Consider the following 14,883-nt stretch of genomic DNA (forward strand, 5'->3'; position numbering starts at 1 on the left):
TGGAACGAACTACAAAAATCTCTGAAACTGGAAACACTTATCTCCCTCACTAGCTTTAAGCACCAACTGTCAGAGCAGCTCACAGATTACTGCACCTGTACATAGCCCACCTATAATTTAGCCCAAACAACTACCTCTTTCCCAACTGTATTTAATTTTTATTTATTTATTTATTTTGCTCCTTTGCACCCCATTATTTTTTTATTTCTACTTTGCACATTCTTCCATTGCAAAACTACCATTCCAGTATTTTACTTGCTATATTGTATTTACTTTGCCATCTTGGCCTTTTTTGCCTTTACCTCCCTTCTCACCTCATTTGCTCACATTGTATATAGACTTGTTTATACTGCATTGTTGACTGTATGTTTGTTTTTACTCCATGTGTAACTCTGTGTCGTTTTATCTGTCGAACTGCTTTGCTTTATCTTGGCCAGGTCGCAATTGTAAATGAGAACTTGTTCTCAACTTGCCTACCTGGTTAAATAAAGGTAAATAAATAAATAAATAAAATAGACGTTACCAAGTTGCCAAGCACATAGACGTTACCAAGTTACCAAGCACATAGACGTTACCAAGTTACCAAGCACATAGACGTTACCAAGTTACCAAGCACATAGAAATTACCAAGTTACCAAGCACATAGACGTTACCAAGTTACCAAGCACATAGACATTACCAAGTTACCAAGCACATAGACGTTACCAAGTTACCAAGCACATAGACGTTACCAAGTTACCAAGCACATAGACGTTACCAAGTTACCAAGCACATAGACGTTACCAAGTTACCAAGCACATAGACATTACCAAGTTACCAAGCACATAGACGTTACCAAGTTACCAAGCACATAGACATTACCAAGTTACCAAGCACATAGACGTTACCAAGTTACCAAGCACATAGACGTTACCAAGTTACCAAGCACATAGACGTTACCAAGTTACCAAGCACATAGACTTTACCAAGTTACCAAGCACATAGACTTTACCAAGTTACCAAGCACATAGACGTTACCAAGTTACCAAGCACATAGACGTTACCAAGTTACCAAGCACATAGACGTTCCCAAGATACCAAGCACATAGACGTTACCAAGTTACCAAGCACATAGACGTTGCCAAGTTACCAAGCACATAGACGTTACCAAGTTACCAAGCACATAGACGTTACCAAGTTACCAAGCACATAGACGTTACCAAGCACATAGACGTTACCAAGCACATAGACGTTACCAAGCACATAGACGTTACCAAGCACATAGACGTTACCAAGTTACCAAGCACATAGACGTTGCCAAGTTACCAAGCACATAGACGTTACCAAGTTACCAAGCACATAGACGTTACCAAGTTACCAAGCACATAGACGTTCCCAAGATACCAAGCACATAGACGTTACCAAGTTACCAAGCACATAGACGTTGCCAAGTTACCAAGCACATAGACGTTACCAAGTTACCAAGCACATAGACGTTACCAAGTTACCAAGCACATAGACGTTACCAAGCACATAGACGTTACCAAGCACATAGACGTTACCAAGCACATAGACGTTACCAAGTTAACAAGCACATAGACGTTGCCAAGTTACCAAGCACATAGACGTTACCAAGCACATAGACGTTACCAAGCACATAGACGTTACCAAGTTAACAAGCACATAGACGTTGCCAAGTTACCAAGCACATAGACGTTACCAAGTTACCAAGCACATAGACGTTACCAAGTTCGTACGAGTCCCCTGACACTTGTGGGGGGTCCATAGAGTGGTAATAATAGCCTGTAGGTTAAATCGTTCGGACTCTGATGTTTTCTTGAGAAGACTGATTTTGAGGAAATTGACAGTTTGGTTGTATTATATTATTATTATTATATTATTATTATTATGATGGTTACATGAATTGGACATGCTGTTTAATCTGCTCTTTACTAAGGCTTCACATTAGTTCACATGATCAAGTGAACTCATGGAATTACACAGAGGCTTGTCTGGACATTTGCATCGCTGCTTTATCTTGAACAGTTGCATTTCTTTGGAGGGATCTGCTCTCTACCTTCTCTGAATTTATTTGGGAGAATTACAGACTTTGGGAGAATTACAATGAAAGTCAAAACCACTGTGTACTATTCCAAACATTTTACCTTAACCCATAAGAGTATAAGCCCTGTCAAAGCCTGGGGAGAGGAGTACAACTCAATCAATCAAATGCATTTATAAAGCCCTTTTTACATCAGTAGATGTCATAAGGTGCTGTACAGAAACCCAGCCTAAAACCACAAACAGCAACCAATGCAGGTGTAGAAGCACCACGGCTAGGAAAAACTCCCTAGAATTGCGGGAACCTACAGTAGGAAGAAACCTAGAGTGGAACCAGGCTCTGAGGGGTGGCCAGTCCGGCTGTTCCGGGTGGAGATAATAAGAGCACATGGCCATTAAGGCCAGATTGTTCTTCAAGATGTTCAAATGTTCATAGATGACCAGCAGGGTCAAATAATAATCACAGTTGTTGTCGAGGGTTGCAACAGATCAGTACCTCAGGAGTAAATGTAATTTGGCTTTTCATAGCCAAGCATTCAGAGGTCGAGACAGCAGGTGCGTCAGAGAAAAAGATAGAGAGAGAGAGTCAAAAACAGCAGCTCCGGGACAAGGTAACATATCCGGGTTCCATAGCCGCAAGCAGAACAGTTGAAACTGGAGCAGCAGCATGACCATGTGGGGACATCCAGGAGTCATCAGGCCAGGTAGTCCTGAGGCATAGTATCATTTAAAAAAAATATATAATAATTTGATGAATCATTGTATTTGGCTTTGACTGCTATTAGCCCATACAAATGCATTGAATAACGTATTCACTACATGGAGGAACAGATAGTTTAGTTTGTTCTGAAGTGCCTGTCCTATATCTGAGCGATATAAGACAGAACAGAAAATATTAGTTTTAAACCCCTTATTTTGTCACTAAACATACTCCATATATATTGTTCGTGACAGTCTCACCTTTACACAGACGGGTCATACTAGTGTGTAGCCCAAACTGTTTGGAAGCTACAGACACAAGTTGGCAGATCGGCTGCATCTTGTTCGTGACAGTCTCACCTTTACACAGACGGGTCATACTAGTGTGTAGCCCAAACTGTTTGGAAGCTACAGACCATTTTGGGGATGTCTCATGGTCTGACAAACACCGCTCTAGCTCTGTCACCTTTCACCACAGATGAGGAAGTGCGACATCGGCGAATTTGGTGGATTGAGAAGCATCCAATGTAACAAAACCCAGATATCTCTACTTTCAACAGAATGATTTTAATGGGATGTTTTATGTATTATGCTAATTACATTTCAGTGGAGCGCAGACATCAACCTTAGGGGGTTAAATGATACCACACAGAGAGACATATTCACATCTCAAATGCATTGTATGGCAGTGATTGTATACTGACATTTTCCTTGAGAAATAGTACATTACAACCAATTTACATTGAGCAGACATATTGGGGAAAATAATGATTACACTATGATGATAATAACAACAACAATGGTGAAGCCCAAAGTGTGTTTGATCATCAAAATCCTAATCTCCTTTCTTCATAGATTTGAATTACCTGTTGTTTTTTTTGTTTTTTTTTCACCTTTATTTAACCAGGTAGGCTAGTTGAGAACAAGTTCTCATTTACATTTAATGTTACACTGTCTTTATTCAATTTAGACCCAATCCTAATTTCTACTGCTTCATTTTGTCACATATTTACAGGGCTTCTGTTAGGAAAAAAAACAAATAGCTAGCTAAACAACAGTTTGTTGCGTTACTTAACTCAAGGTATGTACAGTACATCATCTTACATCATCTTACAGTTCTTTCCTTCTGTACATTTTGGTTTATTTCTGATTCAGCGGACAGAAAGTGGAATTTAATTTAATCAGTTTTCATTTATACTACTTTTTGTTTTTATCCTCTGACTTGTTATGGAACATTTTTACTTGAACACTTTTAGTCTTAAAATAATCAAGTTTAGTGTTACATTAAATAAATAGGACAACTTGTAAAACAACAAAAAGAGGAAGACACAATTAACCACATTGAGCATTGAGATGGTGAAAGAGGAAGACAATTACCCACATTGAGCATTGAGATGGTGAAAGAGGAAGACAATTAACCACATTGAGCATTGAGATGGTGAAAGAGGAAGACACAATTAACCACATTGAGCATTGAGATGGTGAAAGAGGAAGACACAATTAACCACATTGAGCATTGAGATGGTGAAAGAGGAAGACAATTAACCACATTGAGCATTGAGATGGTGAAAGAGGAAGACAATTACCCACATTGAGCATTGAGATGGTGAAAGAGGAAGACAATTACCCACATTGAGCATTGAGATGGTGAAAGAGGAAGACAATTACCCACATTGAGCATTGAGATGGTGAAAGAGGAAGACACTTACCCACATTGAGCATTGAGATGGTGAAAGAGGAAGACAATTACCCACATTGAGCATTGAGATGGTGAAAGAGGAAGACAATTACCCACATTGAGCATTGAGATGGTGAAAGAGGAAGACACAATTAACCACATTGAGCATTGAGATGGTGAAAGAGGAAGACACAATTAACCACATTGAGTATTGAGATGGTGAAAGAGGAAGACACAATTAACCACATTGAGCATTGAGATGGTGAAAGAGGAAGACACAATTAACCACATTGAGCATTGAGATGGTGAAAGAGGAAGACAATTACCCACATTGAGCATTGAGATGGTGAAAGAGGAAGACAATTACCCACATTGAGCATTGAGATGGTGAAAGAGGAAGACAATTACCCACATTGAGCATTGAGATGGTGAAAGAGGAAGACACAATTAACCACATTGAGCATTGAGATGGTGAAAGAGGAAGACAATTACCCACATTGAGCATTGAGATGGTGAAAGAGGAAGACAATTACCCACATTGAGCATTGAGATGGTGAAAGAGTAAGACACAATTAACCACATTGATCATTGAGATGGTGAAAGAGGAAGACAATTACCCACATTGAGCATTGAGATGGTGAAAGAGGAAGACAATTACCCACATTGAGCATTGAGATGGTGAAAGAGGAAGACAATTACCCACATTGAGCATTGAGATGGTGAAAGAGGAAGACAATTACCCACATTGAGCATTGAGATGGTGAAAGAGGAAGACAATTACCCACATTGAGCATTGAGATGGTGAAAGAGGAAGACACAATTAACCACATTGAGCAATGAGATGGTGAAAGAGGAAGACACAATTACCCACATTGAGCATTGAGATGGTGAAAGAGGAAGACACAATTACCCACATTGAGCATTGAGATGGTGAAAGAGCAAGACACAATTACCCACATTGAGCATTGAGATGGTGAAAGAGGAAGACACAATTACCCACATTGAGCATTGAGATGGTGAAAGAGCAAGACACAATTAACCACATTGAGCATTGAGATGGTGAAAGAGGAAGACACAATTAACCACATTGAGCATTGAGATGGTGAAAGAGGAAGACACAATTAACCACATTGAGCATTGAGATGGTGAAAGAGGAAGACACAATTACCCACATTGAGCATTGAGATGGTGAAAGAGGAAGACACAATTAACCACATTGAGCATTGAGATGGTGAAAGAGGAAGACACAATTAACCACATTGAGCATTGAGATGGTAAAAGAGGAAGACACAATTAACCACATTGAGCATTGAGATGGTGAAAGAGGAAGACACAATTAACCACATTGAGCATTGAGATGGTGAAAGAGGAAGACCAATTAACCACATTGAGCATTGATATGGTGAAAGAGGAAGACACAATTAACCACATTGAGCATTGAGATGGGGAAAGTTCACCGGAAAAGATAAGATACCAACAACAGAGTCAGAAATAACTGAAAGATTTGGAGTAGTTAAAATGGTTGCCCTAGGCTGGATCTGTATCCAGCATTGGCTTTGTTTTGACACACACAAACGCACACACACACACACACACACACCACACACACACACACACACACACACACACACACACACGTGGTAGTGTAGCAACAGTGCAACCCAAACGTCTCCATGGTAATGTCTTACTGCTCCAGATTTCTTTTGATCTTTTGCAAATACCCAACAGAGCTTCCAACTTTAATTAGCAACTGAGTTTCCACGTAATACAAAAAAATAAAACAAAATGAACACTAAGAAAACACAATCTCACAACCATACAATTAGCATTGGTAGTTTGTGGCTCGTATCATCACGGCATGACATACACACATAATCATTACATGGAATATATGTTACATCATCATTATACGGGGCATTTGGAAAGTTTTTACACAGTTTTTTATGTTACAGCATTATTCTAAAATTTATTTTTTTATTTTGATTCCCTCGTCAATCTTCACACTAGTGTAATTGCTGCAATGAGATGTAAAAGTGCAGCCAGAAGCGGCATGCTAACAGATATTTATTTTATCACAGTGAACAGAAATGCACTAAGGTGAACAGTGTTTTGTGGGCAGCTTCCTGAAACAATGTATTAGAAGATGACGTTGTTTAGAGACTGGATGTATTTAGCTGCTTGTAAAACCACCAAACATTGTGGTTGTAAACCACCAAACATTGTGGTTGTAAAACCACCAAACATTGTGGTTGTAAAACCACCAAACATTGTGGTTGTAAAACCACCAAACATTGTGGTTGTAAAACCACCAAACATTGTGGTTGTAAAACCACCAAACATTGTGTTCGGGTGCATGACGTTTTTTGGGCTGCACTTAATATCTCATTCCAGTAATTACACTCAAAAAATGGCACAAAACCATCAACTTATACCATGTTTACTGTTTGCTGAAAATCAAACTCAGCCATTACTGTATTGCATGGGGATTGGCTTCCAGGATAATATGGAGAGGAGGAGAGAAGTAACTGCTATCTTCCCTGCTTTTGACCCCGTTCAGTACGTAAACTTTTAGCAGCCGCCAAATACTGTAGGGGTGATTAAGGTCAGCGATAATATATCTATTTCCACTGTTGGTCAGACATGTACGGAAGGGTATTGCTGACACAAAATGAACGGTTTGTTCTGTGGCAGCAATACGTTTCCGTAGCAGGATGAGTATTGTGAAGATGAAGAGTCAGTCAACCAAAATTAGACAAACAGGGAGACACGGTGAGAGGAAGGTACTGTCCTATTAAATCCTGTGCTAATCATCGCATTACCTCTGGTTAAAGAGGGAGGTGGCTACAGCAGCTAACATGCCAAGCAAGTAACAGTTCAACAGAGAGGAGGAGGGCTGCTAATTAATGTAGGACAGGACAGATAAATAACAGGCTTAGAATTCCTCAGATAGAGTAGTGTTAGAATGGCTAACCAGGTATAGCAGTATTACATTGGATAACCAGGTATAGCAGTATTACAATGGATAACCAGGTATAGCAGTATTATAATGGATAACCAGGTATAGCAGTATTATAATGGATAACCAGGTACAGTGGTATTACAATGGATAACCAGGTATAGCAGTATTATAATGGATAACCAGGTATAGCAGTATTATAATGGATAACCAGGTATAGCAGTATTATAATGGATAACCAGGTATAGCAGTATTGTAATGGCTAGTCATGTATAGCAGTATTATAATGTCTAGTCATGTATAGCAGTATTAAAATGACTAGTCATATATAGCAGTATTATAATGGATAACCAACACCAGACTCTGATCTCTCCTCCTCACTGGAAACACCAGACTCTGATCTCTCCTCCTACACTGGAAACACCAGACTCTGATCTCTCCTCCTCACTGGAAACACCAGACTCTGATCCCTCCTCCTCACTGGAAACACCAGACTCTGATCCCTCCTCCTCACTGGAAACACCAGACTCTGATCTCTCCTCCTGACTGGAAACACCAGACTCTGATCTCTCCTCCTCACTGGAAACAACAGACTCTGATCTCCCCTCCTACACTGGAAACACCAGACTCTGATCAACCCTCCTACACTGGAAACACCAGACTCTGATCTCCCCTCCTACTCTGGAAACACCAGACTCTGATCTCTCCTCCTGACTGGAAACACCAGACTCTGATCTCTCTCCTCACTGGAAACAACAGACACTGATCTCTCCTCCTACACTGGAAACACCAGACTCTGATCTCTCCTACCCTATCAGAATCCCAGGACCCATATTGCCCCTGCAGCAAAATGTAATCCTTACAACAGCAGCATGTGCTTCCCGTACTGTCGTCCCACTCTGTTCCTTGATGTTTGCAAATTGGCCTCACACAGCTCACTGCCTGCCTGCCTGCCTAGCTGGCTGCCTGGCTGTCTCCAGGCGAAAGGGCTAGACTACAAAAGCATGTTCCACCTAGATAGGGAGAGGGGAACCACAGCCAGAGCAGGGTTAGAGATCTGAGCTACTGCTAACAGTGACACTTGTATACCATCACACCAGACGTGGCATTTTTACCTTGGTGTCTCATTAAATATATTCGGATAGGTAATAACTAGAGATTGGTAATCATGTGTTCATGTTAATGCACTATGACTCGGATCATTGTGTATGTTTTTAAAAGGTACAACATTCACTACTACTGATATCTCACACTGGAGGCCTAAGTGGCCTGTCATAGGGGATAAGTTATTAAGAAGTCCTGGTGTGGAGAATTAAAAAACCTACATGTAGCTAGATGTTAATCATGTTTCATATAAAACAAACAAAAAAGGTGTTTCAATGTATATGCTTCTGAGTGGGGTTGTTGTTTGCATACTGTGTTGTGAATCTTTCAAGGTGATCAAAATGTTATTTTTGTTCGCTTGTTTCATAATTAACCACTACAGTTATTCAACATACTTCTAAGAGATTAGGTGTCATTTGGAGGATTAGCATATGGAGATAGTTTAAACTATTTTCATAATTTATCAATTGTGTTTGTTAACTGAAAAGGGTACATGTCACGTTCTGACCTTAGTTCCTTTATTATGTCTTTGTGTTAGTTTGGTCAGGGCGTGATTTGGGGTGGGTAGTCTATGTTCTTTTTTCTATGTTGTATTTCTGTGTTTGGCCTGGTATGGTTCTCAATCAGAGGCAGCTGTCGATCGTTGTCTCTGATTGAGAATCATACTTAGGTAGCCTGTTTTCCCCATGTTGGTTGTGGGTGATTATTTTCCCTGTCTGTGTTTGCTCCATACGGGACTGTGTCGGTTTCCATTTATTCTCTTATTTGTAGGTTTTTTGTGTTCAGTTATATTTCATTAAAATTATACTATGGACACTTACCACGCTGCGCATTGGTCCGATCCTTCCTACTCCTCCTCAAAAGAGGAGGACGAAAACCGTTACAGTACACCCGGCAACAGCCAGAAAAGGACTGGCCACCCTTCAGATCCTGTTTCCTCTCTCCCCGGCACAGCCAGAAGAGGACTGTCCACCCTTCAGATCCTGTTTCCTCTCTCCCCTGCACAGCCAGAAGAGGACTGGCCACCCCTCAGAGCCTGGTTCCTCTCTAAGATTCTTTCTAGGTTCCTGCCTTTCTAGGGCGTTTTTCCTAGCAACTGTGATTCTACATCTGCATTGCTTGCTGTTTGGGGTTGTTTAATGGGTTTCTGTCCAGCACTTTGTGACATCTGCTGATGTAAAAAGGGCTTTATAAATACATTTGATTTTGATTTGATACAGCAGTTTCTGAAGATACAGCCGTTATATCACTACCACTGACCTCTCAGCCTGCTAAACACTGCAGGCGGTTTATTACCTAGGTGTCTCATTATGGGGCTTAGGTATTACTGGGGATCAGTAGGCTGAGATTGTGAAAACTCTAGACTTGGAGATGGCGAATAATGATTTTTACTGTCAAAGAATTAAGTACAGATCCCAAAAATGTTGTATGTTATCTGAAAAAAAAACTGTCTTTCTCTGAGGTTGTTTTGGTTGAACACTCTCACACCTCTCACACTGGAGGTAGATGTCTTATGGGAAATAGTATACCCACCTAGAGATTGTACTTAGAATTGTTAATCATGTTTTCATTTTCATCAAGTAATTGTGTCTTGTAATGTGTTTTTTTTAAGTACAGCAGTTACTGAAGCTACTGCAGTAATAGTGGAGGTGTCTTGCTAAGGGGATTAGGTATGGTAGGATACCGACAGGAAATGGTTGTTATTAATCAGGTTTTCATGTTAATTAGTGCACTTGCCTCACTAAGAAATCTTAGTGTTAAACTCTGACAAAAAACAGAGATGTTAGATAGTTTCTGAGTTCTAAGAAACATCAGTGATCTGCTGTCGGATCTGAAAATGGATCTCGATGGTTGTACAGTCGTCTGAAAGAAAAGTGTGAAGGACCTCAGCGTTATTCTGGACCCTGATCTCCCTCCCTTATGGACGAACATATTAACAAATATTTAAAGAGCAGCTTTTTTACATCTTCGAAAGGCATTGCAAAAAAATTGGGCTCATAAATTATGCTTTTGTAACTCCAAGATTAGTGTACTGTAATCCTCTACTCTCCGGCTACCCAAATGAAGCACTAAATAAACTTTAGTTAGTGCTAAACACGGCTGCTAGAACCTTGACTAGAACCAAAACATTTGATCATATTACTCCAGTGCTAGCCTCTCTACAGTGGCTTCCCGTTAAGGCTAGGGCTGATTTCAAGGTATTATTACAAATCATTACATGGACATGCTCCTACCAGATGATTTGGTTCTGCAGTACATACTGTCATGATGTTGGCCTGGGGGTAGGTTTATGACAGTCATAAATACCTCTTCTCCCCTTGTTCCTCTCTCTACCCTACTGATGTTACATTTGCAAACCCCTTGGTTAACATAGAGATTCTGGGAACATCAGAAGGTGGTGGGAAATTAACTATATTCTGGTAATCCGACCAATTGAACATATGCGGTGGTACTTAATGAGAATGATGTCAGTTCGGTTGTCATCTGAGACATTCTCATCAATGATAAGATGACATAAACTCTACAGTGGAAAGTCTACACATCAGAGTTATCGGATACACATGGAATTGTTGTTCAATGTAAATGTTTGAATATGGAATTATTCGTCATGGGATGAAATGTGATTTTAGCTTCTAAAATGTGAGATTTGTGTTTTCATAAGATAGGTCTCTGCTCAATCAGTGGCCCGCCCCTGTGAAGGGACATGGCCTATATAACTTTTCAAACACGCCCTCCTCTCCCTTCCTATATAAGCCCTTGACGACAATATAACCAATATAATAATATAACCTGTTCCGAGGATGTGAGGACGACGGTCTGATGTCAGAATGGTTCAGATAATAACTACAGAACGAAGCCAACATCAGCATGAGCTTTGGTTGCGAATGGTATGAACTTTGAACTCTTATTCACTACAGAAGTGATACCTCCTAATCGTTGAGTTAGCAACAGCCGCTGCAAACGAGGGTTAGGAAGGAACAGATAGAGTATCCAGTCTACCACACAATGACGTTACTACAACGTATTCAATTTACCAGCAGAGACATTCTTCAAAGAACAAAGGACTCGGTTGGGCAACACGGCCTTCCATATACCACCAACCTACTGAAGCGCAGATCAGAGTAAATATTTATTGCATTTTCCTTTTCCAAATGGGCGGTAATTTAGAATGCATAAGATACTGCAGCTTCGCCCTTTGTTCCTCAGTCTTCCCCCTCTTTCATTCAAACCCAGCCCCTTTTCTTTTGTGTAACAAGCTGTCATATCTGTTCCGCCCGCTAGGGACATTTTCCTTTATGACGTCAGTTGTAATCAAGTTATGATTTAATGATGTGTAATTCTGTGTGATTAGTTAGGTATTTAGTAAATAAATAATTAAACCCAATTTTCTATTGCTGATTCCACTTGTTAGCCAGGGTTCGTGTAGATAACCAAGAATTTACAACTTTCAGATGAGACTGAATTAAGATTATGATTAATATTGACTGCTATTGATGTAAAATGTTACTAGGTCTTTAAGAGTTTCTTCGGAAGATGACAGCTCTATAAATATTATTTTGTGGTGCCCGACTCTCTAGTTAATTACATTTACATGATTAGCTCAATCAGGTAATATTAATTACGGATAAATAATTTTATAGAATAGCATGTCATATCACTTAATCCGACAATACCTTCACGTACGGTACGGTCACAAGACGCAGAATTCTGTTCCTAGAATTTCTAAGCAAACAGCTGGAGGCAGGGCTTTCTCCTATAGAAATACATTTTTAATATACATGTCGATCCACGTGAAAGATGCAGACTCAGTCTCGACCTTTAAGTCTTTACTGAAGACTCTCTCCACTGGGACTCTATCTCTGACCCTATTACAAGGGCTGAGTCACTGGTTCTCTTACGCTCTTTCATCATTCCTGTCTTCGGCTCGTGCAGCGGAGGAGATCTTCGTGGACTATACTCTGCTTTGTCTCAGGGTAGTAAATTAGTGACCTGTTGATATTCCTTTGGTGTTGTGGGGGCTGTGCTTTTGCAAAAGTGGGTGGGGTTATAACCTGCCAGGTTCTCTGCCCCCCCTCCCTATAACTACTGATTATGATTTGACCTTGCTGGTCATCTACAGTATGAACGTTTCAACAGCTTGAAGAACAATCTGGCCTAAAACCGGTAAATGTTTTGCTAATTTGCATGTTAATCATCACCGTATTAACTGATAGCCCTGCTTCTGACAGACATAGTAGTATATCTTTTTTTGAGCCTGTGTTACGTAGGTCGTGAAATTTGAAACCACTTGAAGCCTCCTACCATTTCATTCACTCTTTCGACTGTCCATCAACTCCAGACTGAACCTTACCTCACAGCCACTGACAAAGCACATGCCTGCCATCTTTACATCATAGAGTAGCAGGAGAGAGTGGTTTCATCACTATAGCACATGCAGAGATTGAATTATAGCCATTAATCTAAAATCTAAAAACACATTTTTGTTTGTCATAGATGGACAAGATTAGCATGAAATGAAAGGTGCATTTTTTTACAAGTTCAGAAAGCCATGCTAGAGCTCTGTGAGACATTCACAACGATGGGACAGATGTCTTGATCAAGAAAGACCTTTAGAAAATATGCAGATTTTCTCTACCACTAAACATTCAAATATGTACTTTACTGTTACAAGGAAGGTGAAATCTTATAGTTAATAGTTGTATCATTTGGTTATACTATATTTAGAAAGAATATAGAGTTGAAGTCAGAGGTTTACATACACTTAGGTTGGAGTTATTAAAACTCGTTTTTCAACCACTACTAATTTCTTGTTAACTAACTATAGTTTTGGCAAGACAGTTAGGACATATACTTTGTGCATGACACAAGTAATTTTTTCAACAATTATTTAAAGGCCGATTATTTCACTTAGAATTCACTGTATCACAATTCCAGTGTGTCAGAAGTGTACATACACTATGTTGACTGTGCCTTTAAACAGCTTGGAAAATTCCAGACAATTATGGCTTTAGAAGCTTCTGATAGGCTAATTGACATCATTTGAGTCAATAGGAGGTGTACCTGTGGATGTATTTCAAGGCCTACCTTCAAACTCAGTGCCTCTTTGCTTGACATCATGAGGAAATCCAAAGAAATCAGCCAAGACCCCAGAAAAAAAATGTGTAGACCTTCACAAGGTTCATCCTTGGGAGCAATTGCCAAACGCCTGAAGGTACCACGTTTATCTGTGCGTTTATCTGTACGAACAATAGTACGCAAGTATATACTCCATGGGACCACGCAGCCATCATACCGCTCAGGAAGGAGACGCGTTCTGTCTCCTAGAGGTTGAATGTACTGTGGTACGAAAAGTGCGAATCAATCCAAGAACAACAGCAAAGGACCTTGTAAACATGCTGTAGGAAACAGGTACAAAAGTATCTATATCCACAGTAAAACTAGTCCTATATCGACATAACCTGAAAGGCCGCTCAGCAAGGAAGAAGCCACTGCTAAATGTATTTGGCTTAGGTTTATGTAAACTTCTGACTTCAACTGTAAGCCATTTCAAGCCTTATTGATACAGTTTTTGACGAATAGGAAATACATCATTTCAAATATTATTGAGTTATGTTTACAAATAATTTAAATAAAAAATAAAAAAGTTAATTAAATGACACCTGCACCTACTGCACTATCACCAGATAAACATCCCACTTGTAGTATTTCTTCATGTTTCCTGTGGCTAAACTATACCGCACTTATGCCACAGAAAGAAACACCTTGCTTGTAGATGTATAATGTAATATCTGTTTTCGGACATTCTCATTAAGACTGCTTCAAGGCTTAACTTGTCAGTCTTCCACCGTGTCTCATCCAGCCTGCTGTGCCGGTAGTATTGTACAAGTCAATCATGCTGAAATACAGACCGAGTCTCAAATGGAACCTTATTTTCTATGTAGTGCACTACTTTTGACCCTCACCCATAGGAAATACGGTGCAATTTGGAATTCAGAACCCCACAGCAAGGAGGAGATGTGGATAGGGATGAAGCCAGGCTCATTATGTAATGGAAGGGCTCAGCTAAGCTCAGCTCGGACTAAGGGACTTGAGCTCTTCTTTATGGTGTCGCGTTTTCTAATGCGAGAGGGGAAAAACTTGAAACAAACAAGAAAGAGAGTCATTGAAGAAGCAGCATGTTGTTTGGTGGGCAGGGATCTTCAGCCATTGAAGAAGAATAATATTGTTTGGTGGGCAGTGATCTTCAATTCAATGAATCATACATATGAGACTGCAGTAGAGTATGTTGCGTGTACAGAAAGAAAAATGTTGTGGGTTGAACTTTCTCTGTTACCACTGCATTGATTTCAAACCCTATCATCCACACCTACAACAAGAGTACCAAGCCTTAGGGGGGGGTACTGTA

General features: G+C 40.0%; 1 protein-coding gene across 2 annotated transcripts in view; it reads right to left on the minus strand.

The window, feature by feature from the left end:
* Window positions 1-14,883, minus strand: part of grm7 (glutamate metabotropic receptor 7) — a 413,809-nt gene that overhangs the window by 135,495 nt on the left and 263,431 nt on the right. The window lies entirely within an intron of this gene.

The sequence above is a fragment of the Oncorhynchus kisutch genome, linkage group LG5 (assembly GCF_002021735.2).
Source record: "Oncorhynchus kisutch isolate 150728-3 linkage group LG5, Okis_V2, whole genome shotgun sequence".
NCBI classification, from domain to species: Eukaryota; Metazoa; Chordata; class Actinopteri; order Salmoniformes; family Salmonidae; genus Oncorhynchus; species Oncorhynchus kisutch.